At 37.3% G+C, this 14,600-nt stretch overlaps 1 protein-coding gene across 1 annotated transcript in view; it reads right to left on the bottom strand.

Annotated features, from left to right (window-relative positions):
• The window catches only part of ADAMTS12 (ADAM metallopeptidase with thrombospondin type 1 motif 12), a 534,583-nt gene that overhangs the window by 505,728 nt on the left and 14,255 nt on the right, over positions 1–14,600 (bottom strand). The gene's annotated exons all lie outside the window — the stretch shown is intronic.

The following is a 14,600-nucleotide window of genomic DNA, read 5'->3' as shown; positions in this document are numbered from 1 at the left end:
TCAAAATATTAAAAAAAATCATATACTTAAGGAGAAGGGAAAGGAGAAAGGGACCTAGGACAGAACCTTGGGAACACTCACAATTTGGAAGCTAATATGAAAAGATGATTTAACAAAGGCTTTTGAGGAGTAAAAACAGTCAAATGTAGAAGAGATCAAGAAAGAAGATAATGTTGGCAAAACTCAGAAGAGAATATTAAGTAAGAATGGATGATAAGGAAAGTCAAATCCAATAGAAAAAGAATTTTTAATGTAAGCAAAATTAACTATTTTATGGACATTTGCTACTTCAAGTCCTCCACCAGCATCACTACCCTCTACTGAAATAAGGGAAAGCATTCTTCTGATATTTTTTCATCTATTATCTCTTGAGTCTTGCTTAAAATAAGCATGGTAGGTAGTCCAGGCAATGTTCTCTCAATTTTACAGAAAAGGAAACAAGGGCTGAGCAAGTTGAGGTCATCTGCCTAGAGTCATGTAGCAAGCATATGACAAAAGCCAAGTAGAATTCAAACCCAAGACTTCTTGACTTCAAGGTATGAACTTTACCTGCTTCACTCCCAAATCTCCCTACAGAAGTTCTCAACATTACATCCCTGTCAACTAACATAGTTTTCTTACATTGAGAAATGCAAAAGCCAATTTATTTCTAATAGAAGCTGGAAAGGAAGATGTACTCAGATGTACCCAAAGATATAAAAATTATCAAATAGTCTTTATAAATTGGAAGCCACTCCCCACAGCTCTCTGTGACCAAAACCAACTCTACAACTGACCTCTGTTTTTGAGAGTGAGGAAGAGTCTAGGGGCAATGAAGAGATAGGATCAGAGGAAATAACATATTCAGAGCAAAGAATGTTCTCATCTGCTCCTTATTGGCTACCTTGGAATTTTCAAGAGCTAGGAGTTCTTTCTTCCCTATCATAATCATCCTTGATTTTTGGTTGAAGTAGATAGGATACATAGTGGATAGAGAGATGAATTTGGAATCAGAAGATCTGAGGTCAAATCCTGCCTCAGGTACTTAACCTTTTTCAGTCTCCATTTCCTGAAAAATGGGGACCTTCCTCATATGTGTGTTGTGAGGATCTTAATATTATCATATGAGAAGAAGAATAATCTCAGTTTTGAATCTATCCTTAGTGCCTAGTATATAGTTGGCAATTAATAAATGTTTTTTGCTTCAATGATTGATGATATTTTTTTTCTTTTCACCAACAAACACCAAGACCTTAACACCTGAACTCACCCTAACCTCAGTGATTTATAGATTGGGCAGAAACAGTAATCTCTAAGATTCTATGTGATCTTAGGTGTTTGAATTAGAATTTCTAGCCCTAATTACTTAGTAGACGTACTTCTAACAAGGCTCTTGGGTCAGTAATCAGACTTCGAGGCAGTGTTCTCCAAAGCAGATTTCTCATAATTTTTATTCACCAAATATTTATAGCATAACTTTTTTTGATAGAAAAGAATTAGGAACAAGTAGATGCCCATCAAATGTGGTGAATGAATTTAATTGTGCTCTGTAAAGCATGTGTTGAATATAGAGAATCATGGAAATACCTAAATGAACTGATACAGAGTGATATAAGCTGAAACAATACATCATACACATAATGTGAATGGAAAGAACCACACAAGAACAAAAGTGAATGTAACAAAATAATAATGTGCAAGCATGACTCTAATTAAGAGACAGATCAACATTTATTAAGCACCTATTATGATAATGAGTTATGACAAGACAACCCCAAGCTACCTTTCACGGAGGTGATGGGTCCACAGGGGCTGCATAATGCATGTATTTTCATACTTTTCATTGTATTGATTGGTTGTAATAAGTTTTTTCCTTTTTTGTCTTTTAAAAATACTATTTGTTACATATCACCTCACTATGGTGACCTCATGTACAAACTACAAAGCTGTTGATCCACTTGAAACAAATTGAGAGAAGGCAAGTGAGTAGAACCAGGAATAAACTTAGAAACTTGTAGTCCAATTGCCTCCTTTTATTTTAAGGCCTAGATGAATGATGTGTTATCTTTCCAAAGACTAGATGCAAGTTTTTCTCTCCTCCCAAATTGGTGCTTTTTCAGTCAATGACTTTTAAGGGCTGCTCTGTGTTGGAGATGGTGCAGAACATGGGGATGCAGAAGCAAATCAGTCCTTCCATGCTGCCTTGCCCAACTATACTGTGAATTACTGAATTTTTTTCTCCTTAGTTCTCAAGCTTTCCTGAATGAGTACCCACTATTAAAAAAAAATATTTTCCTTTGCTGCTTGCCCCTTTAGCTTTCTCCTCTCCAGTCTTCTCAGATATATAGGGGTTTTGAGGGAGAACTTATCAATGTTACCATTGCCACAGCCACATTGCTAATCCTCATAGCTGAGGAAAGCACCATTATGTCCCTCCTCTCAGTATATTCCCTGTCCTCCTGCCTTTCATTCCCTGTGCTCCATAAGAAGATATCAGTGTTTCTGGCTGCTCTTCAAATTGCCAACACTGGTTATGGATCCATGTGGACCACTACTCCCAGTTTCCATCTCCTCCATGGTCCCTCTTTCATTGTGCTTGGTCCTCCTTTTTTGTGAGCTTTCCTTGGAGTACTGCTCCAATCCCAAACCCTGTGATATTTGCTAGCCTCAGGAACTAGGCAAAACTGGCCAATCCCAGAAATTCATACAGGTACAGACCATTCTTATCCTGTAAAGGAGGCATTACCTATCCTCTCAATACTGAGTTACTCTCAGTAACCAAAAGAAAATAATATTAATATTTCCGTTCTTGCTTCTAACTCCAAACAGAGGTATTTGTGATTAGTGTTCCAAAAGTACAAGTAGAGTAAAAAAAAATTTTTATAAAAAAGTTCCAGATCACCCACATGCTTGAAAATGAAAACACCAATAGTAATAAAATATCTTTAACCTGATCTTGAAGATGGACTGGGTAATTGATTATATTGGGGTAGTTAAGTGACACAGAGGATAGAGCACAGGTCTGAAGTCAGACGACTCATCTTCTTGAGTTCAGATCTGGCCTCAGACACTATCTGAGTGACCCTGGGCAGGTCACTTATCCTGTTTGCCTCAGTTTCCTCATCTGTAAAATGAGCTGGAGGAGAAAACAAAGGCAAACCACTCTAGTATCTTTGCCAAGAAAACCTGAAATGAGGTTATAGTCAGATATGACTGAAAATGACTCAACACAAAGGGTATGAGCAATTTATTTAGAAAGAAGGAAAACCAGAGAAAGAATTGTCATTAAGAAAAGGACGTCTACCATAATTCTGGAAACTCCAAAAAAGTAGACAAATTGTTTGAATCATTACTGCAGGTTATAACAGGAAATGAATGAGCACACAAGAATTCCCAGATGGCAAAATTTCTCCATCTGTAAATGCTGGGAAGTGGGGGGGGGGGAGAAGTAATCAGACATCTGATGAGACCATTCCCTATAAAGCTTTATGAGACTGGGAGTACTTCATCTCTTAACTGTTGATATTTCAGTGAATTCCCATCCAGCCCCACTGTGGGATTATGGATAATCACTTCCGGCAGGGAAGTATACAAACTAGAGAATTTCCATTTTTGTTTGCCAAGAGGCATTCTCATGTAGAACTTAAATTTATGTAAAAGAAATTACTCTGTACACTGGAGGTCTTTAGTTCTCAATGAAGGTAGCATGTAAATCTGATTTTCTCACTGTGGGGAAATAGCCTGGGAGGGAAATGCTATATGGAATCTTTAATAGTTATTTGGGGGATTTTTAAATTTTTTTTTAATTTTATGGAAACTTTCAACACCTGCATCTGCTGAAAGGCCTCCAGGGTAGGGTGAATTTCTAGAAGTCATCAAAAATCTAAAATTCTGGTGGTACAGTAGAAATGGTGCTGAGATTGGTGTCAAGAAAACCAAATTCAAATCCCAACTCTGAAATAATCAGTGTGAACTTAGGCAAGTCACTAAACATTGGGGGCTTCAATTAACTCAACTGTTAAATAAAAGGGTTGGACTATTTGATCTCTAAGGTTAATTTCATCCCTAAACAGAACTAGGAAAGAGAAATCAAATTAAAGATAAATTAATATGGTTATAGTAGAAAGTTGTACAAAATATGCAGTAGAGATGGTGGCAAATAGCTCACTAGCTGATTAAATCACAGGACCATAGGTCTAGTGCCAGAATGGATCCTATCAGTTAATCAATGGATATTTATTTTGCATGTATCTGTCAGGTGTCCTACTATTGATTGAATCCTGGAGAGGATCATATGAAAAGTTATCTCATGGCACTATTCTAAGTGTTGAGGACCCTGTTCTCAGGGAGGCTTCTAAAGGAGGAGACATATAAGTAACCATGTTCATAACAAAATATAATCAGTACAAATAGAGATTAATGTCAGAGAGAGGCATAAGCAAGGGAGGGATCAAGGGAAATCTCCTGAAGGTAGGATTTCAGTTGGGTCTTGAAAGATGACAAGAAAGTAGAGAGCAGGAGAATATTCCAGACATGGAAAAAGCTAGTAAACAGTCTCTGATACTCACTATGTGATCTGACACCCCCCCCAAAAAAAAAGATCAAAGAAAATGGACAAGTTTCCATATCCATAAAAACAACATAGGTCTTTTCTTGTGGTAGCCAAGAAATCTAAGTGGGTACCCATTAACCAGGAATGGCTCAAAAAATTATGATACATGATTGTAATGAAATGTTACTGTGCCATTAAAAATGATAAAAGGAACTGTTTCAGAGAAAACTGGGGAAAATTGCATGAACTGATGCAGAATGAAGTGAGCAGAACCAGGAGAATGATTTCTACAATGACAACATTGTAAAGACAAATGTTTGTGAAAGATTTCAGATCAATGCCAAACAAAGCATGTTATCCATTTTCTGACAAAGAGGTAATTCTAGATTGGGAAGGGACTTCAAAGGAGGAGTTCAATCCTCTTATTTTACCAATGGCGAAACTGGGGCTTGGAGATATAGAGATTTGTGACACAATTAGTAGATTTATTCTGTTTCGTTTTGGTCAGACCTGTGATTTTGTTGGTATAGAGAACTCTCAGTGAGAAATTCCCTCCTCAAATGCAGAAAAGCTTCTGCTCTGAAAATGAATCTTATAGATTTTAAGCAGTTGCCCAGGGTCACACAGCCACTATGTCAGAGACAGGATCTTATCCTCTTGATTCTAAAGTTGAGCTCTCTATCCACTGTCACACTGCCTCTTTTGTTGTTGTTGTTGTTGTTGTTTTTGCAAGGTAATGGGGTCAAGTGACTTGTTCAAGGTCACACATCTCAGTAATCAAGTGTCTGAGGCTGGATTTGAACTCAGGTCTTCCTGACTCTAGGTTCAGTGCTCTATCCACTGAGCCACCTAGCTGCCCCCCCACACACACACACACTGCCTCTTAGTGAAATCAAACTAAACCAAAAAGAAAGAAAATGTCAAGCATGTCAAAGAAGTTCAAAAAGAGAACTGGAATACTCTAAATGTGGCATTTGTAATGCAAATGGTAATATATTCCATAGTAAAACCTCAAGAGAAATACTTAGAGACCCTTAGAAAGTCTATTCTGCATTTGTCATTAACTCATTAACAGTGATAGTCAAAGGGTCATTCTTTTCTCAAGTCTCACCTTGGAGACGACCTCTTATTTAAGGGAGAAAGATAATGCTATTAACAAGATAAGTTCTTCAGTTCCCAAAAAAGAGAATATTAATAAAAAAAAAAGACTAAAGGCAAACTGAAAAATAAAAAAATCCAAGTCTCCAAGCAGCTATTGAGTGGTGTCTTCTACATGCAAGGTGGCAACCTAGTGGCTAGAGTGGATAGAACATCAAGCTTATAGTCAAAAAGATTAATCTTCCTACATTCTAATCTGATCTCAGACACTAGCTGCTGTGACTCTATGCAAGTCATTTAACCCTCAGTTTGTCTCAGCAATTTCCTTATCTATAAAATGAGTTGGAAAAGGAAATGGCAAACCACTCCAGTATCTTTGCTGAGAAAACCCATGAAGAGTCTGACATAACTGAAATGACTAAACAACAACATGCAAGATAATCTGAGGTTGCAAAAGGAAACCAGGCCCTGCCCTCAAGGAGTTTATCTTCTATTAAAATTATACAATTACAGAGATAATGAAATTAGCATAAAATAATTTGCAAAGGGAGGAGAAAAGTTTTAAAAACTAAGGGTATCAGGAAAGGCATAGGAAGTAGCTCCGAGCCCTGAAAACAAGCAAAGGATTCTTAGAGGTGGAGGTGACATCTATACTTCCAGGACAACGTGGGCAAACATGTGGAAGTGGGAAATGAAATGAAGATTTTTTGGGGGAAAAAAAGCGGCTGATCTATTTGGCTGAGACATTATGAAGAGGAATACATCTTTGATGATGTATCTAATCAGGAAACCCCTAGAGGCTATACATCACATTTCTTAGCCTGGAGACATCAGAGAAATAAATAGTCCCTTTGTTCCCTTCCCTACTTCTCTCCCTTATCCATTTATCCTCATTCCCAACAACAGTATAGCCAGGCTTCCAGCAAAGGAAAGGAACTTTCAAACACAAGCATCATCAAACTAAAATGAATGTTTTCTACAAATGAGGAGTGAAGTTCCAGATCTGGAAACAGCAAAATGTAGCCCAGGGAAAGTTTTCCCACAAAGCTCTGCCAATGAACTTCATTCCTCAGCTACATCACCCCATTCTTCAGCCAGAGTTCACAAGCAAAAGGGCAAAAGCTGTTATAATTTTTGGTAGTATGGAAAAGGGACCACCAGGATTTTCCAACTGGGACTGAGGCCAGTATCTTAACTAAGGTCTTTCAGAATAAAATGCAAATTCTCCAATATATTGGTATCTGACTATGTGTTTATTCAGTTGATTCAGTCTTGTCTGATTCTTCATGACCCCATTTGAGGCTTTCTTGGCAAAGATACTGGAGGGGTTTATCATTTCCTTTTCCAGCTTATTTTACAGATGAGGAAAATGAAGCATTAGGGTTAAATGATTTGCCCAGGGTCACAATATATAATATAAAAATAAAGAATGAAGATATACATTACAAAATTACATATGCATTTTCAAGGAGAAAGGGTAAAGCAGAAGTAGAAATGATTTCTTGCAGAATGGCAAGATCAATATGCAAAATTTCTTAGAGAAATTTTGAGTTATGATTTGAAGGACAAGAACAATTAGTGAAAACTCATCTATTCCAGGGGGAAAAGGTTTATCCTGGGGTTAAATTGGGGGTAGCTACAGCATATTAATTAATTAATTAATCAATCAACAGTCATATAAATAGTAGTATCTATGTGCCAAGCTCTGACTTGGGTGCTATGGATATTAAAAACAAAAATGAGAAGTAGTATGTCATTGAGGCTAACAATAATAATACATTGGATTTATTACATAACATTTTAAGGTTTGCAAAGTAATTCACAAAAGTAAAATATTGTCCATTTCTCACATAGACATATTATTTACTGAAAAGGGGGTAGAGAACAAGGATATTTGGGTGAGAAATATAGAGAAAAGCAGTTTGAAGAGAAACACTGACAATTTGATAAGATCTAAATGAAAACAGCCTCTCAGTGGTACAAAGTATTAATTGATGGTAAAGATTGCTACTGTGCCTTGTTTCCAAAACCTAATTTATATACATGCAATTTTGGCATTTTTAAAGTTCATTGTTGAGAAAAATCCAAATTAAAAAAACCACTTATTAGGACAATTATGTTGTATATAATATCTAATAGGAATGTGGATTTCTCAACCTAAGACAGAAGTGGGTCACTACCAGGGCCACTGCAGTTACGTGGAGTGGCAGGTGAGGCAAAGCTAGCTTAGTGTATGGGTCAACCTATTCCCAATCAAAGTTGAGACTAAGCCCTCCTCACCTGCCACTCCCTCATCTCAAGCCTTGATTTAAGATAGGAGAGTCAATGAGAAGTCAGATTAGAAATTGTAATAGGCTAAGATAGAACCTAACAGAGCTACGAAGTTGACAGAAGTGGGTAGGCAGACAAGAGACAGAAGATAAAGGTACTGCTTTGAGCTGAGACCAACTGATTAAAGACAGATGGCCTCAGCAGTTGATGCAGGGAACTGATCTGATGGAAGAAAAGAAAGTTCAGATGGTGGGAACTGATTGAGAAAGTTGATTCTTCTGCTATTTGAAGAGCTGACTAGGGAAAGACTGCTTTGCTGTTTCTAAAGCTTGAGAAAACAGAAGACACTCAGAAACTTGCCTTTATTATTGCCCTTCACTCTCCTCTATGGCTCATAAGGAAAAAACTCTCAAGAGTTTTACAAATTCCAGACTGAAGGAAACTTTTTCAATGAAAGACTATAAGGCAGTCTTAGTGCCCAACCACTGGGGAGACCCAGAAAGCTCTGTAAATCCCAAACTTAAAGCTGTTGTTTGCTAAAAGAGTATACCACTGCTCCTCAGAATAACAGAGAAAAGATTTCAATCAATAGGAGAATGAAGCCAGGACCACACAGAAGACAAGACAAGCTTTCCTATGGAGACTAAGGTCATGAATTGCACCAGTATGTGAGTTTCCATACCAGAAGGCCTCACAGCTAGATTTCTGAAGTTTGTGCTCGCTCTCGCCCACAGATATTGAGTGCATTAATAGTGGAGTATGTAGATTGCTATATTATACTGTGATTTTTACCACTTTGTCATCTGATAGTAAATATTCCATAATTAAGAGATAGTCATTTTGGCTATATTTTTAATCAAAAATACACTCTCCTATAGTTGTAAAAGGTATGTTCACCTCTATACTAGGATTAGCAAGCAAGGATAGTAGAATTATGTCTGGCCCTTTGAGGAGTCAACCCAATCTGCCAATGTGGGTGAAAATGGAGTGAAGAGAGCAGCAACAGACTAGAGTGAGAGAAGAGTTTAGGGATTAAAGAAAGAGACAAGAACAGAGACAGAGAGACAGATACAGATATAAATAAAAAATTGGAACCTTTGTTCTTCACAACCCTATGGGGTAGATGTTATCATTAGCCTCATTTTACAGATGAAGAGACAGAGGCTAAGAGAATTTATGTTACCTTGTAATTGTTTGGGTTGAGATTTGAAGTCAGATCTTCCTGACACCAGATGTACCACTCTATCCACCATGCCAAGCTGTACTGGACCGGGTGGAAGATTTTAAAACATAAAGGTATAGGTTCAAATCTTGTCTCTGACATTTACTATCTGTGTGGCCATGCGGCCAAGTTTTCACACATATGATGTTTGTCTTTCATTCTTGAAGAAGACCATGACATCAAGGAGATGACGCCATGACAAGCATGTGAACTGGATTTGAGTGAGAGGGTGCTATGCTAAGTCACCAGTCTCACCTTCTCCTCTGGAGTCATCTGGATCCAGTGGTTGAATCACATATGAATCTGACTGGAGATGGCCCTGAATACAAGGCAGTGACTTGTCCAAGGTCACAGAATTAATAAGTATCAAGTATCTGAGGCCAGATTTGAACTGAGGTCTTCCTGACTCTAGGGATGATGCAAATTCCTGCTTCACAATTCATGAAATAGTCCTGACCTTCAAGGAAATTATCTTCTTTCAAGAGAAACAACATGCACACATATAAGATTTAAAATATGCACATTATAATTACAAAGTCATTTGACAGAAGAGATTCCAGTATCTGGCAGGGAGGGCCATCAGGAAAGGCAGGTAGCATTGAAGCTGAATTTTGAAAGCAACTAAAAGTTCTAAAAGACAAAAGGAGATCAAAAAAGTCCTTCTGTCATGGAGGAATTCACTTTGCATCTAGGCAAAGTTGCAGAAATGTGAAGCGGAATATTATATGTGAATAATAAAAAGGCCAGTCTGGTTGCACCAAAAATTACAATATGGGGAAGAAAGTATAAGTTAGGAAAGGGAGCCAATAAATAGACAGACAGACAGACAGACAGATAGATAGATAGATAGATAGATAGATAGATAGATAGATAGATAGATAAAAGCTTTTAAATACCAAATATAGAAGTCTGTGTTTGATTCAAAATGAAACAGTTTCTAGAGTTTACTAAGCTTATATTTCAGGAATATTACTTTACCAGTTTTGTGGAGGATGGATTGAAAAAGGGAGAGAATTGAAGCAAAGATATAAATTAAAGGGCTACTGAAAATAGTCCAAGGGAAAGGAAATGAGGGTGTGAACTAGGGTGTTTGGAAAGGGAAAAGATGTGAGAGACCTAAAGGCTAAAAAAAAATAAACATGATAAACTGATTAGATATCTGGAGAGTTAAGAGTTGTGGATGACTTCAAGTTTATTAACCTTAGTGATTAGAAGGAGAATGGTACCCTCAATGGAAATAGAGTCACTTGGAAAAGGATCATGTTTGAGGGAAAAAATAAGTGTCCTGGTATGATCCTGAAATGTACAAAGTCTTGGAAAATTGTTTTTGACCTAAGACGTGCCTTCCAAAACCCTCTGCATTTCTCAAAGTTCTTTGAAAGTGAGGGAGCTTGGGGGTGGCTAGGTGCCACAGTGGATAGAGCACCGGCCCTGGAGTCAGGAGTACCTGAATTCAAATCTGGCCTCAGACACTTAATAATTACCTAGCTGTGTGGCCTTGGGCAAGCCACTTAACCCCATTGCCTAGCAATACATAAATAAATAAATAAATAAACAAACAAACAAACAAACAAATAAATAAATAGGTAGATAGATAGCTAGATAAATAAATAAATAATTGCCTAGCTGTGTGGCCTTGGGCAAGCCACTTAACCCCATGGCCTTGCAAAAAAAAAAAGTGAGGGAGCTTTCTCAGGCTTGTGCTTTGACTGTATGAGCCAGAATTTCCTGACCTGGACAGAACTATCAGAAACTTGTTTAAGACTCCCTAAATTCTTAATCCCTCCCACAGGGAAATGGCATCCAACCCAGAGGCCCTCATCTCCTTTCCCTCATGAGGAGAGGAATACCGAACTGTCCTTGATAAATTCTAGTCACCAGGGTGAAAGGAACTCTATCCTAGAGTATTAGAGAACTGGACCCATCTTCTATCTCTGAAAGAGATACAAAAGACCAATAATACATTCTACTGAGAGATGCAGCAGGACTACAAAGTGGTAGCTATTGTCTCATTAAAAAACAACAGAGTAGAATGGCAAACTAGGAGTCAATGAACTTTTTTTTTCAATTCATAGCAAAATTCTCCAGCATACCATTGTGTCAAGTAAACATCTAGAAAATGTCATATCAAACTAATTCCATTTCCTTTTTTGAGAAAGCTAATAGTCTGGTTTCTAGAGATTACCTAGATTTCAGCAAAGAATCAAAGTTACCCATGCTGTTCTTGTGGAAAAGATAGAAAGACACATAGACTATATACATCAACAGAGAGATTTAGAATTGATCATCTGGACCTAAAGATTAGTCATTAATGGCTTCAGGCCAAATTGAAAGATTTCTAGTATGCCCCAAGGAATGTATTATTGGTCTTTTGAGGTTTAGAATTTTTCAACATTTAGTCATTCAAAGGTTAGCCTGCTTACTATTGTAGATGATGCAAAGTTACAAAAGCTATTTAACATGCTGGATGACAGAATCAGGATCCCAAAAGATCCCAGCAAGCTAAAATCTTGGGTCAACTCTTAATAAGTTTAAAGTTTAAGATTAAAATGAATTGTTAAATGTAAATATCATCAGATGCAAAAAATCAACTTTACAAATAACAAGATGAGGGAGAAATAATTAGATACTTGAGAAATATCTGCTATTTCTCAATACTTCAAATTTAAAATGAGTCAATAGTATTATGGAAAAATTACTATGATCTTACATACATCATATATCTTACATACATACATCAAACATACATGATAACCTGAAAATTTACAAAGACTCATTTTCTGTGTCCTTTCTTGAAATCCCATTTGGACATTTACAAGTCACCAAATTTCATCTTAAGTTTCAATTTTTAATTCTGTTGTTGTTGAATAAATCAGTCACATCTGACTCTTTGTGACCCTACTTGGATTTTCCTGCCAAATATACTGGAATGGTGTATCAGAATAGGAAGCTGAACCCAACAAGATTAAGTGATTAGCCCAGACACACATTACTAGTGTCTAAAATCAAACTTGAACTCAAGTCCTTTTGACTCCAAAGCCAGCACTCAACCAGAGCCATCCACTGCACCACCTAGCTGCCCTTTTAGGTCTAACATATTTCTAAATATTTAATTTCTCTAATCACAGGCTAAGAAAAGAGGGAACTCAAGAACCTCATTGATATGAGGTGTGGGATATGCCTCCACTCATTTTATAGAGCAAATTGAGTCTCAGAGGGATCAAACAAACAATCCATGGTCACAGAGCTAGAGGATTTGAGCCAAGTTTTCCTGATCCCATGCAGTCCTGTCATTAGCACTGCGTCTCTCTATTCCTCTCCCTCTTGCTCTCGTTCTCCATTTCCAACAAACAGGTACAGGGGCAAAACTTTTATCAGAGACATGTATGTTATGCCACAATGGTGGCTCACCTTTCTAATGAATATCTCTCACATCACTCAATTCTTGGTGCATTCTGATGTTTGCACTAAGAGCCACCTATGCACGTCAATGCATGACCCTGGAGAGTGCTGGTATTTGTGTGTTCTTTGGTGGTTTGAAGCCATGGTGCTTTTGTCAGCATTCTGGTATTTTCTTACAGTTTTAATTACTGATAATGACCATTTCTTCTTTCTGCTTAGGAGCAGAGCAGCTTCAGCCACTATGTGAGGCAATATTTGCTATCCGATAACTTCTGTCAGAGAGGATGAAGATGTGACTGGCAATATCATATAAATGAGTGAAATGACCTCATTTCTCAATTTCTTACATTCCTTTGGAACTTCCTCACTGGGAATTCTCCTCATTCTGCAAGATCCAATCAGCCTTGTGAATGACATCTCATTTTTACCCCAACCCTTTGGTTTGGAGGGCAGAGCAGAGAATTCCAAAACCTTTATTTATGTAGCCATCTCATTTCTCACTTACATTCATTTTGAACTTCTTTGACTTTTCTATCATGCTCCTGCCAAAGGATGGTTACCCTTCCCTTCCCCTTTTTCTTCCCCTAGATTTTCAGCTTTATTTTGTGTATTATCTTTTCCCATTAGATTTTAAGTTCCTTGAAAGAAAAGATTGTTTTGTTTTTCATAGCCCCACATATCTTGATGTACCTGGTATAAGTTGTTCAGTTGTTTCATTTATATCTAAACCCTATTTGGGGTTTTCTTGACAAAGATATTGGAGTAGTTTTTTATTCCCTTCTCCCGCTCATTTTACAGATGAGGAAACTAAGGTAGATAGGGTTAAGTGACTTGCCCAGGGACATACCAGGTTAAGGTACCAGGCTGGGTTTGAACTTGAGTCCTCCTGACTCCAGGGCCAGCATTCTATCCACTGAACCACGTAGCTACTCCATATGCCTGGCTCAATAAACATTAATAAATGTCTATTGACTGACTTTCTGTAATAGGAACCGAGATACAGAGGAGAGAGATCACAATTGAATGTAGGCTAGAGGGGCAGCTAGGTGGCGCAGTGAATAGAGCACTGGCCTTGGAGTCAGGAGTACCTGGGTTCAAATCCGACCTCAGGCACTTAATAATTACCTAGCCGTGTGGCCTTGGGCAAGCCACTTAACCCCATTGCCTTGAAAAATTAAAAAAAAAGAATGTAGGCTAGAAAACAAAAATAATTTACTTCAAAGAGGTACCTACCTATCAGGCAATAGAGTAAGGAATTTTATTAGGCCACTTGAGGAGCTATAGAGAAATGGCTTATCTTTGAGTAAGATATCCAAAAGCCAGAGATAAATAAATATATACACAAATACACAATTTTCCAGATTTTCAGTGCTAGGAAGCATAGGATCATAGATTTAGAACTAAAAAGAATGTCAGAGACCCTCTGGTCCAATCCCTGCATTTTATAAACAAACAGCCCAGGCAAGTTAAGTGACTTGCTCAAAGTCTCACATACCCACACATACCCACACACATGGATCTTCTGACTCCAATTCAGTACTCACTTCACATTTTTATACCCATTTTTATAAATGGACAAACAACAGAGAGGTTTCGTTATTTGCCTTATTTCACACAGGCAGTTGGTGACAGAGTTGAAATGAGAACCCATGACTTTTATCTTTCAATCCTATATTACATGCTGCCTCCCTATCACATAACACAACACCAATTATATCTGGTCCTTTGTTAATTTCTTGTATTTTCTAACTTTTCTTTTTTAAAAAAACTAATATTTTACTCTTAAATCACCAAAATTTTGTCCAGTATTCCTCTCCCATTGATCTCCCAGAAGGTCATTCCACTTAAAAAACAATATATTAACTCTTTTGGTGCTGAAAAGAAAATTATCCTTTTGTTCCAGGTTGAATATTTTGTGCCAGATTTTGGTCAAAATATGAATTTCACAAGGAAGCAATTATAGTTACAGTTTATGTTAATTTCTTCTTTCATGTTAATTTCTTCCTAAAACAATTAAATAAATAAAATTTGCAGAAAATATGGATTTTCAACACCAAAAGAGTTTAATACATTTCA

Source organism: Macrotis lagotis, chromosome X (genome assembly GCF_037893015.1).
Source record: "Macrotis lagotis isolate mMagLag1 chromosome X, bilby.v1.9.chrom.fasta, whole genome shotgun sequence".
Classification (NCBI taxonomy): Eukaryota; Metazoa; Chordata; class Mammalia; order Peramelemorphia; family Peramelidae; genus Macrotis; species Macrotis lagotis.
Note: the sequence above shows the minus strand (reverse complement) of the source record. Positions and strands in the feature narration are given on the sequence as shown.